Source organism: Lissotriton helveticus, chromosome 5_1 (genome assembly GCF_964261635.1).
Source record: "Lissotriton helveticus chromosome 5_1, aLisHel1.1, whole genome shotgun sequence".
Lineage (NCBI taxonomy): Eukaryota > Metazoa > Chordata > Amphibia > Caudata > Salamandridae > Lissotriton > Lissotriton helveticus.
Window position 1 is genome coordinate 1,138,451,289 of NC_136065.1, and position 20,723 is coordinate 1,138,472,011.

At 45.4% G+C, this 20,723-nt stretch overlaps 1 protein-coding gene across 3 annotated transcripts in view; it reads left to right on the forward strand.

The window, feature by feature from the left end:
- PDCD4 (programmed cell death 4) overlaps nt 1-20,723 on the forward strand; it is a 575,316-nt gene that overhangs the window by 538,160 nt on the left and 16,433 nt on the right. The gene's annotated exons all lie outside the window — the stretch shown is intronic.

The following is a 20,723-nucleotide window of genomic DNA, read 5'->3' on the forward strand; positions in this document are numbered from 1 at the left end:
GGGATCTGAAGGAAGGAAGGCAGTTGCATTGTACGCAAGATGGGTTGTTAATGGAGGCGTGCTCTGCTTTAAAACAAACTCATTAGTATTGTTGTACATTAAAAAAAGAAATTGGTAAATGAGCCGCTTCACATTGCGAGGAATTATGGTGCCTGCTCGTGAGTGCACCACCCTGCCCCATCCCCCCCACACCAATGACGCAGTTACCATCTGAAACTTCACCGCGGTGATGCGACATGCCACCGTCTTTCACGTGGCGGGTGGAAAGAAAGGTATTTTGTTTCTGACTTGCACTGTGGTGCTTTTACACATGGTCATAATTACAGAGCATTTATTATTCGGTGAGATTATATTTACAACTGCGTCTCTTCGAATGCGGGGACCGTACTTGCGTGAGTCATCACCTACATTTTTTAAGAGGTAACTGTGTTATTGCCTCTCGAATGACTAACATGGAGTCAATAAACAAGCTTTTTGCATGACTATAAGCATATTCAGCTTCACTTGGAAGAGCGTTATTGTGACCGGGTCTCTTAGTGTGACGAGGTGAGTGTAAGGGTGTTGCATACTCAGGTAAAGTAATGCTGATGTTATAGTTCAGATATTAATGTCGTCTAAGAAGTGGTTTTGATGTTGGGTTGGGTTGCTTCGGAGAGAGAGATTAGCAATAATTTAACATTGTTTACACAACAGACAGATTAGACTGCAGGGCTTAAAAGGACTCGCACCCTACACATTTCAGTAATTTTCTTGCTTTGACTAGCACCCTTTCAGACATCGGCTTGAACGTTCAAAACGTTATCCATTGTGTCTTGGCTCAGCCCAATATAATATTCACCTGTCACCTAATGCTAGTGGCTGTTTGGGTGCATCTTTTCACAACTACTTGAGTGCTTGCATGGACCGTCATGAGGGACTACTTTACAACAATAGCTCTTTTGCTTACTTTCTCTTATGTCTCCACACAAGTGTGCTATTGCCTAATCATTTAGCACTTTAAAACGAGATGTACTGGATTTGCAAATGCTTGTTTCTAATTATTTAAGTGCCTGTGGTCGATTGTGTGTCTTCGTCAAACGCTAGCTTGTCAGATATAGGATATATTAGTACTTCATGTATTGGAATTAATGCCTTTATTGTACTGTGCGTATTTCAGTCATGTTCACTCTGCTTTAACTGGCCAGAAAGGTCCTACTGACTCCGCACACATTCCCGAACATGTGCCCCCAAATCCCTCTCCCCCGACTCAGCAACGCCCTCCTGCACCTACACTCCTTTGTCCTCTATCAATGTTTCCCGTCCTGACACCCAATAAGCTACCTCTCACGGGACCCTGCCCATGGTGCGAACAGTTGGGGGAAGGGAGAGTGGCCCAACCTCTATCCTTATACCAACACGAGCGCTGGAGACGGGGATAGCATTCTTCCGAAAAACAGCGCTTCTAGAAGTAATTACCAGGAGCTGCCTGTGCTGCACAAACACATCAAAAACATAATTTCAAGCGAAATGAAATAAAAGCCTAGAAAGCAGTATGTGCCCTGAGAGGAAGGTCTGCGTAGGCGAGAACGGCTGCAACTCCCAGAGCAGCACGTCGTGCATCACTCATGGAACATTCTACAGAAGCTGCCTGCCAGTCAGAGTCTGAAAATCCATTCACACAGCACTGCCGGAGCGAACCATGAATGCATCCGCGGAGGGAGGCGGAGCACAGCGAGTTGTGTGTGGGACTTCGCCACCCCTCCTGCGCCCCGAGGTGGTAATTACTGCCAACTTAAGTTAACCACCAAATACTAAACTCAAGCATTGACCTCCATTACTAACCGCAACAAGCGCTCAGACCAAGCGCCTGACAACATCAGAAAACTTGTTCTAGTAAAATTAAAAGAACAATGATTTACCCATTCCCTCAGTGATGGGCGCTCCTCATCTGAGTTGCTGCTTGCAGGGGCTCCGCGGCATGTGACTGCCCGCTCCGCTTTCGGAAGTCTCGCCTCGGTGTGTGGATGGATGTGAGCCCTACACGCACCGAATCCGTTTAATGATACCGATTATGGACAAGAAAACATTACGTTTCAGAATGTTGTGTCAACAGCGACCTGATATTCCGGATGCAGCTGCAGCACCTCGCCCGAGCACTCACCGGCTGGGGCGGAGGACTCGGACGTTCTCCCTTGTTTCTCCGGCGGCGGTCAAACAGAAATTACTCTACGAAAAGCCCCGTCATTTTCCGACTGGGGGGGGGGGCGTGTTTTTCTTTCTCTCCTCTTCCCATTGGCTGGAATGTAAAATTCCAGCCAATGGGAAGAGGAGAGAAAGAAACTAAAAAACACACCCCGAATTCCAAGAAGACGGGCCTTAAATGGACAGACGCCCCTCTCCTCCAATGGCTGTCCTCCGTTTAGGAAGCCAGCCAATGGAGAAGAGGGGCTGGTTCAAGCCCCACACTGAGAAACATAAGATCTCGCCGGCGAGACTGCGCAAGCGCAGCCTACGCAGGCCGAGACCTACAAAGGGCAGGCAGTGCAGAAATAGACCATTTCACGCTGGTTTGTTATCTGCATTAAGGACTGCAACACCAAGGCTAGGAAGCAGCCTCTTGAGGGCTTCCGGGCCCATTTTACCAGGGTAAAGGCTGCGACCACTGCGTTGGCTTGGGGTATCCCAGTCCTGGACATCTGCCAGGCAGCAACGTGGGCATCTCTGCACACCTTTGCCAAGCACTACTGCCTGGTGAGTCAGGTCCGCAGGGACAGGCATTTTGACCGTTAACCCCTGCAGGACTTTTTAGTGTAGAAAATCTGTCCACAACCCACCGCCAGCATGGGATGGCTTGGGTATCTATTCAAAGGAAAGGAATCTGCAGCTAGAAGTCTCTATCAGATGAACAGGTTACTTACCTTCGGTAATACATCAACTGTATTTGTCCCTAATTTGTGTATGTTCACATGTTCACATTGTTTGGACTAACCTTTGACACATCCTAGGTGACGCACAGTCCATAGGGGTTGTACATGAGCAGTGGGTTTGGTTCTGAAGAGAGCACCAGACCCTTTTGTGTGCTGAGAAAGGCCTACTTCATAGCATGGTCAAAGTATTCCCCTGCAAACATGTTTAATCTTACCAACTGGTGACAAACAATGCATGCTGTATGTTCCACAATACATTTGTATATTTAGTAGGAAGGGTGCTGAAATCACTACAATACACAAGTGGCCTTATCTACCTCCAGAACATCAAGGTATAAGAGCTCTTTCATTAGTGATTGAGATATCCCTTGTTAGAAGGATGGAGCCCTATGTGAAGCATGCTGCTAACTGATGGGTGAGGGCTCTTCATTCTTTTCAGTAACACTCTTTGCACCTGACCCTATGGGTTTCTGTTAAGTCTCACATTCATTATAGATAATAACACCCTGACCCACGGTTTCCATAGTGCTCTTTATACTGTGATTATGTTAACTGAGAGGGTTTATTTTAGGCATTTATATTTCTTCTCCCACTTATGGTAATGTTTGTATTCTTACATCCATGTCTCATGCACCAAGCCTGCTCTTCAACAGGACACCAAAGCCCTGAGGAGGGATGTTTGTCCTGTCTTCCCTCCAATGCTCAGTGTTATGGATCTGTGGGCACCCAAGATTTTGAGGTTTGATTCTTTTACTTCCAAAGAAACTCTTGCCCTTGCATTGCGATATGTGTGAAGTAGCATCAATACCCTATCCTGCTGTGACCTTGACAGCAAATATTAGTTGTGCAACTGCAGAGCCACCCTTTCTGCTGTGGTGAAGGAGGGAAGGTTGCCTGCTATAAATGTAGAGTTCTGCCTCAGACTCTGTGTAGAAGACCAGAGGCGGCGACCTTGTGTCCTAATAGTAAAAACTTGCTGTAAGGATCTGCTCAAAGAACATGATCTCACCCAGGATCACAGGTTGGGCTTCCCAGTGTGGCCCAAAATCAAGAAGTCCCCGGTACATAAATAAAGTAATGTCCTAAAGGCCTCACATTAGTAACATATCCATGTCCTTTTGTAAAAAGGACCAAACTCTAGAAAAGAGCCAATCAGCTGTCACCTCCCTCTAGAACCCTCCTGGCAGGAGCCTCAGTCCCTCAGATTTTCTACCGCACGTTGTGCTAAGGGAGTCTTCCCTGAGCTCTGCTCAGGTTTGTTTCTTCACAGCTTTTTCTTCAGTATTTTTGGAATATTTTCCTGTTTTTGCTCAAGTGAAAGCTATACACTATGGTTGACACTCTAAAGAAGGGTCTCTTTAGAGCCTGTGGCTCTTGTGGTAAGAAAAGGTTACACATTGATGATCAACATAAGGACTGCCTGTACTGCCTATACCCAGATCATTCTGCCAAGGACTGCAAGGTATGTCAAACCTTTTCAACTAAGACCCTCGAGGATCGAGAAGGGCGCCTTTTGAACTGGCTCCAAAGGCTTAAGGATAGAGATAACTTGGATTCCTCTGAGGAAAGTGAGGGTTCTTCTGTCTCCTCAAGATTATCTCTGAAAGGGCCTAGGGTAGCTTCCCCTAGCCCCTTGGACGCCCCTCAAATGAAGACATCAAAAAAGTCTTCAGAGGCCATGTCAAAAACAGCTTCTGAGAAAGAGGTTCACACCTTCAACAAGCCTGCACCGTCGACGACGACAATATCGTCGACGACATCTTCAGCGACGAAGAAAGCAGTGTCTCCTGCTTATGTGTCTACGTCGACGACGACGGCATCGTCGTTGTTATCATCATCATCGACGGCGACGACCCCATCGTCGACGGCGGATAAGGCTTTATCGTCTACAATAGTAATCAAGAGATCATCGTCGACGCCTAAGATCCCGTCGACGATAGTCTCGCCGACGACCGCGAGATCATCACCGTCGACGAAGGCCTCGTCGTCGAAGGCACCGCCGACGAAGGCACCGTCGACGAAAGCACCGTCGACGAAAGCACCGCCGACGAAAGCACCGTCGACGAAGGCACCGCTGACGAAGATACAGTCGACGGCAGGAACATCTATACCGTCGACGACGGCCCCGTCGACGACAGCTTCACCGACTATGGCAGCTGTCGACACTACTCCGTCGACGATCTCACCGTCGACGGTGATTGATTCTGGCTTCCAAACAGCTTCTGTGCGTCTAACGATCACGAGAACGACACTGACGCCGGAGTTAACTTCTCCTAGCCGTGTGCAGCTGTTGCCATCAGCACGTCTCCTTCAAGATGAGGATTCTGATGACGGGGATGAGTTCCAGTTGGCAACTAGCCCCTCGGAACTAAATGTCAAATGCCAGAGTTTAGATGAGGAGGATGCTCAGGAAGAGGTAGTTCATCCACCACCTACACCTACGGTCTGTCGACAGATCTGCGATACCTCATCCAAGATTACAAGCCGAGGTTCCCAGATTCACCGGCTCCTCCAACTTACACGGCAGCTCCATCTCCAAGACCGCGACCCCCGCCCTTAACCATTCATAAGGAACAGGTGGATTTGCCACGTCCTCAAACTTCTGATGAAGAAGAAGAGGAACAGCAAGAAGACCAACAAGAAGAAGGTGAATTGCAGGACGATCAATCTGTCCATGAGGACTGGGAGGACTACGTCATACCTTCGCCAGCATCTTCAGTGCCCGCAACTTCAGATTCTCCACCAGTTGACATTGGCGGTTTCCATAATGTGGTAGAAGGGGCTGCTAAGCGCTTCCAAATTACTATGGATTCCCAGGAACAGGACTGTTTCCTGTACGATTTCAAGGAACCTCTCAAAAAATCAACGAGGTAAATTCCTATTATTGAGTATCTTTGGACACAGGGGGTTCAGGTTATGCAGAATCCCGCCTCTGTTTCGCCTGTGATCCCTCGATTGGACAAAAAGTACAAAGCTCCAAATACGACACCGGCCTGTCTGACAGGTCATCCTAAACCGGATTCGGTGGTGACACAGTACAGTCCTGCGAAGGAGCTCCCTTGAGTAAAGCCAGTTTTGCGTACCAGCTCATCTGTTCTGCCGCTGATTTGTTCCCTCTTGCACTCTAGCATTTGGGAAGCAATGTGACCAAGCATAGTTTGGAAGTCTCACCTAAAACTTCATTGGTCACCTGCCACCCCAGGGGCATGCTTCTAGCACCATGCAGTACAATAAGTATCTAACTATTTCAGGAGAGATAGCTGCTCACTCTTTTCTGCCTCTGCAGATCAGGGCCGAGTCCCATTATATCAGTGGCTGTTCTTAACTCCCTGTCATGGTTCTGGCAAGTGGCATTCTCTTCTGGTGTGTCATGGGGCAAAAAGCTATTGCTAGGAAAAATCTAGGAAGAGACCTACATCTTGTAGACTGAGCCAAGTTTTATACCCTCATCTCTTATTAATCTGTTATGAAGGAACTTGACTTGGTTATTCCTTTTGATTTTACCATGCAGAAATCACATATCCTTAAGACTGTGGTTTACGGCTCTCAGAGCTCCATGCTGCTAATATGGAGCTATTAGTAACATATAATCCTAATGTTCTTTCATAAATGGTATAATATACTTTTTTCAGATGAGAAATTGAAGGATGAGAAAATGGGCCTCTTGAAGTTAAAAATCTCTTCACATATTTGCTCCATTCACAATATCTATTTCATGAAGGTTTTTTAAACTGCAGAGTGGGAACTTCTATTCATTTAATGCTGGAAACAATGACTGAAAATGGCTTTCCAGATATGACAAATTACTGAATTGAGATCTTGCCCTTGCCCCGTTTGGTCGCCCCTTTGGTGATGACCCTGGTACCCCCTAGCTACTTGATCTTCAAGTGTAGGGTACTCCACACTTTACAGTAAATCACTGATTTGGTTAAGGAAAATATGGGATACTCACTTGTACAGCTACCAAACCTTTAAATGTTCAGAAATGTTGTATTAGATGGACTTAAACCACAAAACTGAAATGGTTAATTATGTTGTGCATTTGGACCTTAACCAATCTTGCTCTTTGCATGGATGTATTAGACAACCATGATAAGGGTGGAGTTAAACTCTTCCTATTAAGGCATTAAATGCCATTTCAAGATAGATTGAGAGATCTGGTCTTGGCAGTGCCCTAATAATTTCGACATGGACTTTGGGATTAGAACATCTACTACAAGGCAGGCTTCTTGCCATAACCCTTTGAACCTCTGAGCTCCATTGAATCTGTGGATTGACTAACTGAAATAAAGTCAATCTCTATGCTTGTTTGACAAAAACTGACTGGGCTCTTTATATGCTCTAAATTGTGCATAATCAGCAATTTGTGGAATTTTGATGTGAAAATGACATTCATAAGAAACTTGGCTCATGACCTGCTTACCTTCGCTCCCCAGGACTGCTAACCTTTCCACACTAGCTTCCTTGTGCAGCCTGGTTTCCATGATGTACGTGATTGCAACTAGCTTACACAAGGGAAGAAACGCTGTGCCTTATTACATTGGTTTGCTTGCTTCTTAAGAACAAAACACAATAAGAAGCAATTGATAGAAGGTAACAAGCTTGCGCTCTATTGTCAGCAGTAATAAATAGAACTTATTAGGATTGCTACTAGGGATAATAATGACGTCTATCACTCGTCATCAACAATGTAGTAAAACCACATTAACAAATTGCATGCAATATATCCCGAGCAAAATCAAAATAAATGTAAAACAATTGTCAAATAAGACATCAGGTTCCAATTCAGGTGTCAATCTTCTTCTTTAATGTTTGTTACAGCATCTCTTTGATTGCTAGCCAACACGTGTTTCGTCTAATTGTAGCAGTTTATGCATTTAGACTTCATCAGGGCAGCCTGTATGTTTTCAAGACTCGTAACACCACTAGCTTCTTTTCCAAGTTGCGCAATTCGGTTGCTGTATAAATTCGAGGATAGATAGTTGATTCAACGAAGAAGTCGCACCTCAGTACACAGAAATAAGCGAAACCCTCATCAGGGCAATACCCAGTAGTAAAGTCGAGTAAGTTTGTAGTTCTCAATAGCGATGGCAGCACAAGCTATTGAGAACTACAAACTTACTCGACTTTACTACTGGATATTGCCCTGATGAGGGTTTTGCTTATTTCTGTGTACTGAGGTGCGACTTCTTCGTTGAATCAACTATCTATCCTCGAATTTATACAGCAACCGAATTGCGCCACTTGGAAAAGAAGCTAGTGGTGGTACGAGTCTTGAAAACATACAGGCTGCCCTGGTGAAGTCTAAATGCATAAACTGCTACAATTAGACGAAACACGTGTTGGCTAGCAATCAAAGAGATGCTGTAACGAACATTAAAGAAGGAGATTGACACTTGAATTGGAACCTGATGTCTTATTTGACAATTGTTTTACATATTTTTTTGATTTTGCTCGGGATATATTGCATGCAATTTCTTAAGAACAAGGGTGGAAAGTCATGAATACAGATTCCCCACCTGTCCAAGCTTTAAAAATGATCCTTACCTCAGTATATACAATCTTTTTTCTGAATTTCTTCATTTGCATTGTAGGGAATTTCGATGTTATCTGTTTGAAAGCTCTGGGGATGGGTTTGTTGATTTATCTCAGAGTGTAAACTCTCATTGCTAATTGTATACGAATTGTGATGCAAAAATTGGATTGGGAAAGGGCATGCAGATTATACAAAGGGGAAGATGTTGCTTGCATATCTGGTTGAAGAACATCTGACCTTCGAGCAAAACTGGCAGAGTTCTTCTAACAGTCTTGGTAGGTTTTGGGTACATTTGTTTATTGGCACGATTCCCTCTAAAACAGTGGTTCTTAAACCTTGGTCTGGGGACCTGTGAGGGTCCGCCGCGAAACCTACACAGGGAGTCTTCAGCTGCTTAGAAAATTAAATAATATTACCAGATTAATAAGGTGGATATAAATAAACTGGCTACACTGAAATTGTAAAACATTCTGTAGACATGAAGAAATTTGAAATTGAAGGCTAAAAATGAAGTTGAGATCCTCAGATTTATACGTGTGACAGTGCAAGTGCATATAACAGAATGCAGTATGGATGATGGGTTGCCTTAGTTGAATTTAGAAATGCTCCAACCTTCCGATTAAAATTAGGAATTTGTTTTATATTTGTGAATTAAGTTGTAAATTGTAAATTGATACTTGTATAGCGCACTACTCACCCGCAAGGGTCTCAAGGCGCTTGTACGAATACCGCTGTGGTACCCATCCTGGCTTTCCCTGTGAGGTGTCCACTCCTGGGCACCCCCAAGGTGGAGGCCAGGCATCCTTAGCGTTGTGGGGGCCGTTGTGGAGATTAAGCAAGCTATTGCCCAGAGTTGCAGAGTGGGACTCCATGATTGGAATAGGCACTGAGGCGATAATTATCAGGTCCGTGGAATTTTGAGCCCAAGACTCGCCGAAGCGGGGAATTGAACCCTGGTCCCGGGCTAGACCTCTGCATCAGGGTCTGCGCTCTAACCATTGAGCCGCACTTCTCCACTAACTAACTTCTCCATTAACTAAACCATTTCAGCATTTGTGTATTTTTTTTGTGGTTCACATCATCAAAATTACGTAGATTAGGGTCCTTGGCTTCCAATAATGACCCAGTGGTGGTCCCCGGATTCCTGTAATGTTTAAGCGGGGTCCACATAAGTCAAAAGGTTAAGTTCCACTGCTCTAGAACGTCTGCACATCTGGCCTATATTGTGATTAATACAAATAGTTGAGAAGGTTTTGTTCGTGCTCAGAATGACAGTTGCCTCAGTAATATAAAAGTGACCATAAATCTCTGATGGTGACCTTAGTGTTTGCCCAAGGAGGTGCTAAAGCTCAAATGCACATTGTGGTAGCTCTCAAACTACGTAGCACAGAACCTTACACAAGTATATGCCTCAGGTAAGGCCCCCAGGTCATTGCAGTGGATGTAGTCCTTTTATGTTTCATTTCGTTTTTCAGTCTTAATTTGACATTAAAATACAGAGCAATATTTAGTGATGTAATCTTTCATTAAAACAGTTATTCTCCAAAGTACTTTCCTGACATAATGTTTCACTTAAAACTTTGAATGGTGAAATCCGGATACCTTTTCCAGCAAGGGCACATCCCTTCGTGCACACCAGTGGCCCTGGAAGCCCCCTCCCGCTCCCCCCAGTTAATTCTCTTACTAGGCCACAAAGCTTTGAACAACCTCCTTCCAGCAATTGAGACCATTATGGATTCTATGCTTTTGCCTAAATAGTTAAAATAAGGCTTTATTGCTACAGTTTGGTCTGTGAACTGTATAGCCTAGTCCCCCAAAAAATGTAGAGTATATGAAAGTGTTTTATACATTCAGCATTCATTCATTGAGAAGGCTGCCTTTGTTAGTATCCGATTTCTTTTCAGCAAATGTGGTATATGATAACGGCTGACGTATTTAAATATAACTACTACTTCCTACCCTTAGTTAGGATACACAGTGGGACAGTTTCTAATCCAAGCACTGGGGATTGGGAAAAGAACTCGAGAAAACTGTGCTATATAATATTTCAACTAATGGGTATCTTTGGGACTGTCATCTTGCATAACTCTGTTCTCGTGTTTTGGGGGGTATGACTATTATAATGCTGATTGAAATCTACCCTCAGACTACTCACTTCCTGCCCCCCAACCCCAAAACCCACCCAGCCCCCATTTGTGCCCAAGCTCACATTTATTTTCTAACACTTGAAAGTTCTGTTCAACTCTAATCACTTTTCATTCTCGCTTCACATAGTGAACTACTGTTTTTTTTCTCTCATTTCTTTTCCTTGATTGACCTAATTATTTTTATCTTCTGTTATTCTCTTGAACAGTTTTCTGGTAACGGTCAAGTGCTTTGTCGAAGATGCTCTCTAAATGAAACAAAAGTTTCTTGTGGTCTTCTAGTGTTTCGGATTGATATACTTCTTTAAAGGTGCTGCAGAGTGGCAATTAAAAGGATATAATGCATAATGGTAGCCTCCGGTCTAGAAATGAATTCGGATTTATGATTGTGTTGTGACAAATATCTCAGACGCAGGCCTTGGGAATAATGTACAGTATGCTGCGCAGAGGTTCCGGCTTTATGTAAACCAAAAAATATATAAGTATGGTGTAGTATGGCAGAAGACTGTTTCAATTTGTACTCTGGAATCTCATCTTTTTAAAGTTTTTTCTAATTCACGACCTGCGTGGAGTCTAGGATAACCTTTCACCAGATGAAACCAAGCTAATTTATTTGCTGCGTGATGTGCACCTAGGATTTTTAACTCCCTTGTTGTACAGTTTGTTTTGTTCTAGAATATTGCTCATGTTACAGCTTTTAGGGCTGAACGTTTGACCATTTCTGCAAAAAGTAAACTATCACTTGTTTCATCCTTCTACCACTAGGCAGGGCTTCTCTGGCTTGCCGGGTCAATCGCCCATTGGAGAGTAAATTATTGGACATTGTGTCAGTGGTGCATGTGTTGAATAAAATTAGCTTGTTTTTACCGGTGGATTGTTCTGCAGTTGTTTGTGCCAACAGTTGTACGAATATTAGAAAAGTAATTGATTCTGATGGCACTTAAGAATTAAATAAATGTCTCTTAAACAGCTGCTTCTGGGTATACATGTTTTTTAAATAGTCTGGGGTACTTCATGATAGACGAAGCGTCAGAGTTGGTCATGTTTGTTTACACTCTGGTCCTTTTCGTAAGGATATCAAATTTGTACCAGCAGGGGGGGGGCGTGGCTTAGGAGCAGACCACAATGGCATCTCACTAGCGGAGCTCCGCACCTCACTTGCTGAGATAGATATCCTGTCATCCGCATGAACATCCATTCTAGCTGACCTTTACACAGACCTAAATGTAGGATGAAGAGTCATGGAACACCATCCTGCCCTCGAAATAAAGATAAGAGGAAGGAGCGAAGCAGCGACGTAGAGGAAAGAAGTGCCGCATCGGCTGGCTTGGGCATCGTAGCAGCCGAAGACAGAGCCAGCTAGTATCTGGTGCCAGTAGACGGACGGTGACGGTGACACTCCAGTTGCAGGAACACCCCCTCCCCTCCACTGCCTTCTAGCCCTGGAGAGTGAAGGGCTGTTCAATGAAACTGAACTCGCGGTGAGCGGGTGGGTATAGAGGCAGGCGGGGACCAGCGCTGGCAGCCCGGGCGGAACAGGCCGCCACCTGACATCGGAAGAGAGGGGTCAGCGGGTCGAACAGTGACGACTGCAGGCCCCCCTTCCTTCTATGGGTTTCTGGTGAGTGTGAGTGCAGCCGGAGGTGGACCCAGCAAGCATCTGGTGCCAGTAAGCGACTGCGACACCTTGGCTGCCGGGAACCCCCAACACCTCCTGGCATCCAGAAAGAAAAGGGCCAAACCAAGAGACTGACCCTGTGGTGAGTGGGGGAGAACGTAGAGGCAGACGGAGCCCAGCGCCAGCAGCCCGGTGCAGACAGGCCGTCACCCGACATTGGAAGAGAGGGATGAGTGGGCCGCGAAGGGACGACAGCGGTGCACCCATCCCCTCTATAATAATCTCGTGGAAGTGAGTGCATCTGTCAGGAGGCCGAGCAGAAGCCGATGGTGGTTGGTGGCGTGACGGGCACTCCTGGTAAAAGATACTTCCCAGAGTGCGTGTGGGCTGAGCCGAGGCCTTGACAGTGAGAGGCCGGGCAGATGGGGAAGGCGCAGCGAGCAGGCCCAGATGCTGCGAAACAAGTAAAGGACCCCCGATCTCCCTAGGAACAAGAAGGCTCCACCCGAATGTGCCATTGTCGAGACCGCAGTAAAACAGCACAAAATCACGAAAGCAGCATAGAAAGAAAGGAAGGGAGCTTATTAACCCAGGGCACATATGTTAGACAGCAGCCCAGATTCACAAGCGAGTGTGACTGGGGGGCCCTGAGAGAGCAAGGAAGGAGGGTCCTGGCATTGATATGGGGCGGTAGGCCTACACCCCCCACCTGAGAGAGCCGACTAATTGATTACGAAGAAGAGTTTGACTGCGCCTACATATACCAGAAGTATTATCGGAGACTCCGTGGTGGGCAGGGTGCAACAGCAACTGGGCAACCGATGAGGTCACAGAGGGAGATACAGTGCACCACCAGTTGGGAATCTATCACGCGAGCTCAGCCAACACAGGGACAGCCGCGGCACCTGCCGACCCTGAGATTGGGCCACGTGGGAACCCCGGAACAACAGCCAGAGGAATTGGCGGAAACCTCCTTAAGCACGATCACGGACCTAAAGGGGACGATAGAACCCAAAGTGGACGCAGTGGCCCTGGATGTGAATCTTCTGCGGGCAGACTCTGACAAAGTCGTCGCGGCAGAAACGGAAGTGGCCCAAATGAAAACTGCGACGAAACACCTAGAGGAACAGGTACAAAACCTCACCAAGCAACAGGAAGCCATGGCAGCCAGGCTGGCAGACCAAGCAGGGAGAGCACGCCGAAACAATATTGGAGTGGTAGGGGTTCCGGAAGGTGTGGAAGGGCCGAGTGTCGACCTATTCCTAGAGGACTTGATACTTAAACACCTTAACCTGAAACGACTCTCCAATTACTTCACAATTAAACATGCGCACAGGGCCCCACTCCACAAGCCAAAACCGGGGACGCAACCCAGAATGATGATAGCACGGATTATGAACTACTATGATAGGGATGCTATACTGAAGGCGGCACGCTCGAAAGGGGATCTTGAATACGGGAACACAGTTATTTGTTTTTTTTCAGACTTCACGTTACAGGTCCAAAGGCAGAAAAGAACCTTTGAGGCAGTCAAACGAGACATGCACAGCAAAGGTATCAAGTACATGATGATATTCCCAGCCAAATTGAGAGTCGTGGCAGAGGGGTAAACCTGGCCCTTCAATACAGCGGACAAGGCTTGGGAGTGGCTGGAGGGATGGTACACAGTGGGACGAAACCGCAACAAGAAAGAAGACCGGGTAAGCCGAAGGGCCGACATGAAGAGAACTCGGAATGAACAGGACATAACGCAGAAAAGGTCACAACTGAATGAAGAGATACAGATACCAAGGAACTATCTATGAACGGGACTACTACTAACTAATAAAGAGACCGTTAGAGTTGCGGGGCTAAGCCACTGAAACCCAGTCAATATCCTTTTATGAACATTACTGGGGGCGGGGAGACAGGCAATTAGGGGTGAAAATGAATCCAGGGCGGAATACCCATGCAACAAAATTGAATACTGTCAGCAGGATATACACATAGGATGCTCTGGTGAGCGAGGATAGTTTTGTACACCACGAGGCACCTGCCCACCCCGTTTTAGTTACTGAGGTTAAGGGGGCGACTGGTGCTCTACAAGTTGGGGAGGTGGGAGGGTAGCAGGGAGTGGAATGTTACATAGTTGGAGAAAGCAGTGTTGTTCCCGCTATATGGGGACTGTTTATAGTTTGTGTCAGAAGCATCAAACTGCAGAATTACTGATGGGTCCAGTATATGGGATGGTAGCTACAACAGCCAACTGAGAGAAACTTCGACATTCCAAGAGATGTTAGCACTCAGGGCCAAGGGGGGAACAAAATAGTTAATGGTCTGAAAATCATGTCCTGGAACGTGAATGGTCTTGGTAACAGGATGAAGCGCACAATTGAGCTGCAATACCTACACAGACGCCCCCTCCCCCCAACGTAGTCTTACTTCAAGAAATACACCTGAAGGGCAATAGATACAAGGCACTGGATAGATATGGATACAAGCTTATAGCCACGCAGGATGCACAACAGGGTAGAGAGGGGTTGGGATATTAGGCAAGACCACACTCCTGTTGAAAACGGGGAAAATTTGGCATGACCCACTGAAGGTACGTGGCACTATCTGGGTCCTGGGAGGGGCGAACTCTGAATATAATCTCAATATACAAACCACCAAATCTACACGCACACACCTTTTCAGCACTGGGCCCACTACTGCTCGAATTCTCATTGGGGACCCTAATAATAGGAGGGGATATGAACCAGAGAGGGATAGGGAAACTAAAGCCAATAGAGGAAAAGGGATGGAACCACTAAAGGCACTTGCAGAGGCCATGGGGCTCACCTCGGGGAGAGACAATACACATATTACTCCCCTGTGCACAGCAGTTACTCCCGCCTAGATCACATTCTGACACACACGGAAAGCGCTGGGCAGTTCCGAGAGGTGACACTTAAACCACGAGGCATATGAGACCACGCACCAGTGGTCCTACAGGGCCCATTGCGAAGGCCATACTGCCACCTAGACTAGACCCCTGGGTATTTAAAAACAAAGACCTGGTAGAACAAATTAAAGAAAGTGTGAAACAGTACTTCCTAGATAATGATGGACTCAGCATGTACCCTATAGGAAGCATTTAAAACTGTGATACAAGGCTATGTACAAGAAATGATTGGGGGGCCATAGGAAAGAAAAGGAATTCCAGTGGGATGCCCTAGAAAGGGACATACTTAGTCTGGAAACACAAGCACCAGCAGGATAAGGCCAATAAAATGATAGCATTGCTGGAGAAGAGGGACAGAGAGAGGAGCTGCGTGGTTGCTGTCTAAGATTCCAGGGGAAATACACAGGTAACCGAAGAAGAGATAGCGAGGGTATTTGTAGACTACTGTGAGGGAATATATACTTTCTACCCCGCAAAGACGGAAAGGGACTGTCAAAAGCTACTTAGAGATGTGAGAATCCCAACGTTGACTGACGTCGACAGAGATGACTTGGATAAGGACATCACAGTGGAAGAGATAACAGGGGCGATAAGGGATCTACAGGAGGGGAAAACATCTGGCCTTAATGGTCTGCCGGTGGAGCTGTATAAAGGCACAGCGAGTGTAGTGGCACCACACATGCTGAAAATGTTTGAAGAAGCAAGAGAAAGAGGTCAACTACCGATAGATCAACGAACAGCTACTATAGTGGTGATCCCCAAGTCGGGCAAACCTCCGGAAGAATGCAGCTCACACAGACCTATCTCTTTGTTAAACACAGAGGTTAAAATTCTGTCTAAAGCCCTGGCGAATTGTCTCAGGGGAGTGATCACGTCTCTGGTCCACCCAGACTTATCGGGGTTCATGCCGCACCGGAGTACTAGACTAAACAGTCCACGTTTACATGGGGTATTACATTTGACTGCATCAATCCAAAAGAAGCGTGTTGCTCTCCTTAGACGCAGGTATGGCATTCGATAGCATCGAATGGCATTACTTCGTAGTCCTAGAGAGGCTCAGATTTGGTCCCTGATACCAGGCATCGGTCAAGCTGCTCTACACTGCCCCATTGGCCAGGGTGCGAGTGAATGTCTCGGTCTCCTGATCCTTTGCCTTGCATAGGGGGGGCGAGCCAGGGGTGCCCACTGTCCCCCATACCATTTGCGTTAGCACTGGAACCATATAGTATGGGTACGAGCTGCTCCCATAGGGTCAGGAATAATGGGAGGTGGGATATAGGGATCTACCTATATTCAGATGATGTCCTACTCTAGGCCCCACTTTACAATAGATAGATTGCTGCAGATATTTCAACTATTCAGTAGTCACTCAGACTACCAAATTAACTGGTATAAGGCTCTGCCCCCTCCGATTAGGGAGATCAAACTCCAGAACAAAGACGCATTCAAATACTTGGGCATCACCATCACGAAGTCAGAAACTGACTTTCTGGAGGCAAACTTGACGCCCCAACTGGAGCGGCTGAAAAGAGATGTGGCAGTTTGGAGGACCCTCCCGATCTCATTGATGGGAAGAGCTGTGCTCTTTAAAATGATACTACCACGCATGCTATATGTCTTGCAAAACACTCCATACAAGATACCAGACAGGTTTTTGGGGAGAGTAGACAGCAATTGAGGAAACTCCTTTCGGATTGGGGTGGCTCAAGGATAGCGTTGGCGGAACTCCAAAGAAGTGTATACGAAGGAGGCCTTGCAATCCCAGACATTAAAAAATACTACTGGACATCACAAATGGTAACAATCAACGACTGGCTCTTCCCTGGCAGAGACGAACTGGTGTATAAGATTGACCATCTGTGATGGGGCCGAGGGGTTATCAGTGCATTATACTGGAAAAGCATCGGAAAACACAGGCCTACACACACACAGGCAATAAGCGCATGGGACAGGGCCATCAAATTCCCAGGCTGGGCAAACAGACTTATGGATGACCCCCACTCTGGGACAAGAAGTGAATAATCTAGAGGGATTTAGTAAATGGAAACTATTGATATAGCACACTTGGGTGATGTGTGGAGGGGATTGGCCATAATTTAATTTGAAGACCTGCTGGAGGAATACCAGCTTGTTGCAGGGTTTCTGTACTCACACAGAACTGTGCACAGAGGAGTGGAACCTCGGCAAATTAGGATGTCCCAAAACTTACCTTAGCAACCAACTCACCCCTTACCGAGCTAGCTACAGTGTCTCATTGGACATATCAAACACCCAATGTTTAGACAAACCAGAACATGAACTTACAGTACCTCAGGGTACGTGGGACTCATGAACACTCTTTCGTTATATTATCATTACAAACCAGAACATGGAGTAAAGAAGACACATGTGCATTTGAAATGTTTATTTACTAATGCCGTCTTCTCAGGCGCAGTATCTTTGATAATACAAGTATACTTATTATCAGTAGCAAAATTATCAGCATAGTTACTAAGACATAAAAAGCGAATGGTGACAGCATGTTAACATGCTGTAATGAATAAGAGTTAACAACACTTATATCTCACCCTCCCTAACACATATATTATATTATTAGCTAAGAAGGTCTCTTTGGGTTGTTTTAGGGCGGGCCCATACCTTAGTGTCCTAGCATGAAGGAATCACATCAGCATACACCAGCTCTCTCTGCATGTGCACCGCATCAAGTGTGTTAACGATTCTCATGCAAAGCAATATCAATCCCGCCTCAAGCCCAAGTTGGCAAAGGCTGCACTTGTGTTATGACTATGAAAGCGTGGAGATCAGACCTCATAACAATTCCATATCGTGTTGCTCCAGAAACTTCAGCACTCTCCGTGCAGACATGGTTTATTAAACAAGACTGATATCAGAGCAATAACATATTATTCTCACATACACCACGGCAAACCACTAGGTTGAAAGCTAAGTCAACAATTAAGGGTCGTGTGCAGAAGTTGCAAGAAAGGAAAAATGGCGTTTAAATCTCAAATGTACCCATGCTAACTTAACACGATGTAAGGATATATAGGAGCTATACAACACCCCCCCATGATCCGAGAACGGACTAAATAAGGTAACAGAAGTGCCATCACATGAGAGCAGAATCCATTTATAAACGAGCATGAATAAAGATTCAAATATAAAAACTAATGCTAAAAAAATAGCCCACAAATATAATGTGGCTCAAGCCAATAGGCAAGCAAAAATAAAATGTCTTGACCAAAAGTCAATAAAATCAAGGAAATGCTATCAATCAGCATGTCAATTTGAGGCAGTGTCTATGATAAGACCGTATATGAAAAGTAAGCTGCAACAGCCTCCAGGAGGAAGTCACTGTCCTCATCAGAAAACAGTTCAGCCATCCAATTTAAAAGATGAAAGGAACATACGTGATCTTCCAGCACCGGATCCTCTATAACCATCAGAGGACAGCTCGGTGGGTTCTCAAGAAAACTTAGTTCCAAGAAATTTTGCGCTGCCGACAACACATCCCAGGGACCCATTAGTCCATGTGCCACCGCCAAGGCCATAATCCTTTCGTCAGAACAAACCAACTCGTGAGCAATGATAGGACTCATCAGTTGATCAAAATCGACGTCAGAAGATGCTGGTCCGCAGAGACACAAATCAATGGCCCAAAGGAAATCACAGGTCAGACAGCGAAATACAGGCTGGACACAGGTGAAATAGGAGAACCGAAAAGATAATCCAAACGCCGTGCTTAGAGTCGCTAACGGCAGTGTGCCATAGTAATCAAGCATGCGGTTGCGAAACCGCGTCAGTAGTAGCTGTGCGTGGTCTTGCACAGGAAGGGCATCCATATTTAAAAAGGCAGAAAACCACCAATGCGCCAGCCGCTAATGCAAGCAAAAACGGGAACCCTCCAAATAAGGATGAAAAAATAGAATGGAAGAAGGCAGGGATGACTCCAAATATCCTCTCAAAGGAAGTCACGAGACCACCGCTAACAACTTTAAAAAAATGTGCTAGGCCCGTTGTGGAGGATGCGTTAAAGATAGAACGGACCATGGCTCCGAAATGCAAAGGCAAATCAGTGTTTAATAGAGCCTGAACCTCCGTACGGGTGTTAGCAATGTGAAGCACGAAAGTTTCACGGGCCGAGCTCAAGGCCACCTCTTTCTGGGACAATAGAGCTCTTATTCTAGCCATGCCGCTGAATTCTGCTCCCAAGGTCGGTATCTGTGGCCAAATGGAAGACTCCCTATGTTCACGTGTGGGAGGATAAAGAACATTTCTGCAGCAAATAACTCGCTCACTAACCGTTACTATGAAAGCTATACCTTTAATTAAACCACAGCAGTTTTCATTATTGAGCATTAAATAACTACCATTCTCTAACAATTTAAACGTGGGGATGATAGCAGGAACTGGCGTGCCCTGTAAAACGCAAGCCATATTCGGTCGGTCCTTGTTACATGAACCGTGTAACTGTATGTGTCTGCACATTAAAGAATGATCCGGCGTCTCAGTACACTCATCCCCTGTTAGATAAACCTCTTGTTCATCCTTGAAACATCTGTATGTGTATGGGAGTGACCAGACTTCATGAAGAAAACCGCTACCTAAGGGTTCAAAACGACCTATTGGCACATACTTCATACAATTTGAAAACTTATATAAAGCAAAAGGCAGCGTTATTAAACCGTGGATAAGCCACGTAGCAGCAGTGGCTTCTGCCACAGAAAAAGGTAAAGATTCCAATCTTTCAATATGGAGCATAGAAAAGGAAGCATCACGCATTGAAAGCAAGCGTTGTTTGTCTGTCAAATTAAACGGTGCAAATAAAGAGGAAACGTTCATGTATCCCCAGGGAACTTTACCCATTTTCAGAGTCTGAAGTGTCCATGCAAACTGCATGATCGAACGTAATTGATTTTGACCATGGTATAATACAGATACTTCATCATGCACAATATCAACAACAGACGACACAATATTATCTAATGTGTAAATTCTAGAGGAAAGCACGTTAATGCTATTGTCAACAACTGCAAGAACTTTCTCAAGATTTGCCTGATCAATAGCTCTAAGGCGTGAAGCAGCCTCAATCTGTGAGAGTTTCCAAATTTCATTGTAAACACCATATAACCACCTTTTCGACCTGCCACTAGCTGGGCCTTTAATGAAATCATTCAAATCCACGTCTGCATTCAGTTTGGAAAGGTGATACTTAACCGCAGGTAATGTTGAATGTTTCAGCCAAGCTTGACATAACTTTCCCACAGAGTAAGAGGTGACTGTATGACTCAAACCAAAACGGGGATCCGATCTAACAGTCTTAAAACCGTCAGTTATATTTAAAAATCTTTTTTGGCAAGAATCAGCACTACGGTGCCAAAGCAGCCAACCCTTGGGATTCATACTGGAAATGTTAAAGGAGGAATTCAGAAGCAGAGCCTGTATATCTCTAATGGACAATTTAGTAAAATTACTCCAATCCTCATATTCCTCCAACTCTGGGAAAGACGGGGTGTTTAACCTTTTAGATGTAGCCAATCCAAAGCATGTGGTCTGGGAAATGGTTTCATTTAAAAACCACATATGATTTGGGATG